This window comes from Bombus huntii, unplaced genomic scaffold (genome assembly GCF_024542735.1).
Source record: "Bombus huntii isolate Logan2020A unplaced genomic scaffold, iyBomHunt1.1 ctg00000091.1, whole genome shotgun sequence".
Taxonomy (NCBI): Eukaryota; Metazoa; Arthropoda; class Insecta; order Hymenoptera; family Apidae; genus Bombus; species Bombus huntii.
In genome coordinates, this window is record NW_026099346.1 from 228,673 (window position 1) to 232,666 (window position 3,994).

General features: G+C 42.6%; 1 long non-coding RNA gene across 1 annotated transcript; it reads left to right on the forward strand.

Moving 5' to 3' along the window:
• Positions 1 to 2,330: 2,330 nt before the first annotated feature.
• LOC126876739 (uncharacterized) lies at positions 2,331 to 3,528 on the forward strand. Its single transcript, XR_007694471.1, has 2 exons — positions 2,331 to 2,542; positions 2,623 to 3,528. It is a non-coding gene; the product is annotated as an uncharacterized LOC126876739 (long non-coding RNA).
• The last annotated feature ends 466 nt before the right edge of the window (positions 3,529 to 3,994 follow it).

Sequence of the window (3,994 nt, forward strand, 5' to 3'; positions counted from 1 at the left end):
AGAAATAATACTAGCATTAGAAAACAAACAATACTGTACAGCCCTCTCTATGGACATAGATAAAGCATTTGACAAAATAAACCACGAAAGCCTACTACAAACAATCAGGAAACAATTTCCGGAGCAAATATACCAATTAATAAAATCTTACTTAAGCAGCAGAACCTTCGTAATAAAAATCAAGGACACATACTCTGAAGTTAAAGACGTCAAGGCAGGGGTTCCGCGAGGAAGCGTCTTAGGATCAATACTATACACAAAACATACCAACAACTACCAATAGCAAAATACTGACACTCACGGACGACACAGCTGCACTAGTCAGGCACACTAACCCAGAAATAGCAGTCAAATTACTACAAGAACATATCACAAAAATAGAAAAGTGGCTGCAAGATAAACAAATAAAAGCAAACCCCGATAAATGCAACCATATTACACTCACACTGCGAAAACAGACACCATCAAACATCCTACTGAACGGCACGCACATACCGCAAACAAGGCAAGTCAAATATCTAGGACTAGACCACCTAGAAACACAACTCACATGGAAACAGCATACTAAATCAATAATAGACAAAATACAGACAACAAGGAGACAAATGCATTGGCTAACAAGTCGAAAATCCAAATTAAGCATAGAAAATAAATTAAAAATATACAAAACGATCATAAATCCAATCTGGACGTACGGAATACCACTATGGGGGGCAGCGGCAATGAGCCATATAAACAAAATAGAGACAGTACAAGCTAAAATTCTTAGAACAATAGTAAACGCCCCATGGTACGTTAGAAACGAAGGCATACGGAAGGACCTGAGAATATCAATGGTCAAAGAGAAAATTAGCAGACACGCAGAAAAATACAAAGAAAGAATAGGAACACAGCCAAACTGGCTAGCTGCGGAAACGATCAACACCTCAAACATGGATAGAAGGCTGAAAGGGAAATACCCAGCAGACCTCACAAAGGACACAACCAAACAAACACGAAGATGGTATCCCACTGGGGGTAGCTACCCACATAATAATCTAACAGCTAAAAAATTCTACCAAATGTCCAAACTGGACAAATTGTGAATCTAATCTATAAAATAAAAAAAAACCTGTGATCTGAGTTTAGATCTCAGTTTAGAGTGATACATCTCCTAAAAGGATTAAGAGATTTTTTAACAAATTCCCAAAATAACAGTGAATTTTAGAACAAAGATAATGGAAATACATAAACATCTTGTTAATAACGACGTGGGTATACTGATAGGAACTAATATCTGCAGAATATATGAATGTCTTAAACATAACGTAATGCTAAAAAACGTTCTCTTTGTCCAACGACCTCTTGATTCCTATACAACCTCTCCTAGTTATCTTGCGCACGCGTAACATTCACGTACCGTTACATGCATTGCCATTCCATACTTTTCGTATCCTTTTTATACTGTTACTTGAATATAGAATTATATAAAAAATACAAGAGCACAAAGATATAGAAAATATAAAAATATAAAAACAAAAGATTACAAAACTGTCAAAATTACAGAAAATCAGATTAAACATTAGTACCTATATTCTACATTCTTTTTGTATTACATATACATTTTTTACATTATAAATGTCGGGTTTACATTAGAATTAGGGTTAGGGGCGTGAAACGAATCTTCATTTGGATTAGACATTGTCGTTGTGCAATAGGGAAGACATTGACTAGTGCAACTGCGATTATTATAGAATCGGACAAGTAACCGTGGTAATTAGATACTCGAGAAACTAATGACAATGATCCTAAGTGCAATAACGAATCCGCGGTCAACGGAATAGTGGATGTACGGGCTCACAAAATCTAAGTCGGACGCGTAATATTCACTGGTCGTAAAGGGTTACTCCTTTCATCAGTGAGATCGCGAGCGAGAATGCCTTTCCCGTCCCGATGATGCCACAGAGGAAAACTATAATGGGGTGTGTCTAAGGACACGAGATCATCGGATTCGTCGAGAAAAGCCTTCGTCCAGAAAGTAAGGGAAATTGGCGTTGCTGCTAATTGGTCAATCTCCATATCGGTGGTTAGAAAAAGATGCTAGCCGCCCTCGAGGGAAAGTTGCTAGTGGGAGACGCCGCTCGTTGAAAAATAGGTCTCCCCTATTTTCCCGTAGTTGGGATAAAGACTGTTTGTCTGTTTAAAGGACTTTAGTTAACTAAATCTTAAGATTTATAACGGGCCCTCGAGCTAGCCGAACATGTACTGCGGAGACGCATCGACATCTGGCAATCATCTTACTCGAAGAATAGGGTCTGCGTGTGGCGAGCCACGGGACAGAAACAACAAAGCGTTCATCCCGTAACCGCGGCTACGTTCGGCGACTGACTGTCGCCTCGACCCCAAGCTCATTATCACAACTCTCGAACAATTACAATCGGATTGAATAACTACAATTGTTCAATTACAGACTCCGGTGTTCTTTCATCTCCGACATATATATATGTCGAGTCAAGTTCCGAGTCTGGGCCCGAGTCGTCCTCGTGGCGGGGGCTTGGGACCGGTAAAGATTCCTCACTGAAGCTATCCATGTTTTCTTTTACACTGAAGTTATTTTTATTGACACACACGAAATTGTTACAGAGTTGACACAAACTCACAATGACCACATACTCGCGACGCTAGTGACAATGGTCTTAGGTTCGATAACGAGTCCGCGGACAACGGGACGGTAGTCGTACGCACTCGCAAAAATCTAAGTCGGATTCTGTGTTGATATTCACTGACCGTAAGGCGTTAATCTCTTTTTGTCGGTGAGGTCGCAAGAGAGAATGACTTTCCGTCCCGGTGATACCCCAGAGGAAAACTATGACGGGGTGTGTCTAAGGACACGAGATCATTGGATTCGTCGGGGACATCCTACGTTCGGAAAGTAAGGGAAATTGACGTTGCTGCTAATTGGCCAATCTCCATATCGGTAGTTAGAAAAGTATGCTAGCCGCCCTTGAGGGAGGGTTGCTAGTGGGAGACGTCGTTCGTGGAAAAATAGGTCTCTCCTGTCTTCCCGTAACTGGGACAAAGACTGTGTATCTGTTGAAGGATTTTAGGTAACTAGATATTAGTGTTTATGACGGTCCTCGGGCTAGCCGATCACGTACTGTGGAGACGCGTCGACATCTGGTAAACATCCTGCCCGGAGAATAGGATCTGCGTGTGGCGAGCTACGGGACAGAAACCGTTGGAATGTTTACTGCCATGTGCCGCTACAAATCTTTCTTTTAAGGATAGCTATAGGATTACTTAATGCGTTTGTTAGATGGGGAGTTCGTCCCGTTGACCGCGGCTACGTTCGGCGACTAATTGTCGCCTTGAGCCCAAGCTCATTGTCACAAGTCTCAAACAAATACAATTGGTTAGAATGACGGCAAATCGTTTAGTTACAACTGTAGATTTTAATTACAATGTTTTTATGGATTTTCCCGAGGTTTCAGAGGGAAGGCACCGGTGTCCTCTTATCTCCGACATATATATATATATATATATATATATGTCGGGGTTGCATTGAGGATCAGGTTGGGGGCGTTCGGCGAGTTGCCCTGAGGGGCAGCCATCGTTGCGGTATCACGCAAACACCGTTTATTAACACAAATATCGAGAGTACAGAACCGGCGATCAACCTGGGGATTAGATGCTCGCGGTACTGGTGACGATGGTCTCCGGTTCGGTTACGAATACGCGGCCGACGGGGTGATAGATATGCTTAGTAGAACTCAAACGTGCACTGCTCCTGATCGTAAGACGCTCCGTGCTTCCTCGCTCAGATCTCTAGCAAGAATGCCCCAGTGCCCGTCCCGAGGATGCCCGACCCCCGTGTCTCCATCGGTCGCTTTTGGGACCAACCTGCCTGTCCATTAGGAAACTCTTAATTGCCGGAAGTGACCTAGGTTTTATGGCGGGTCCTCGGGCTAGCGGTACTCGTGTCGCGCAAGTGCCTCAACTTTGGGTATTCATTGTC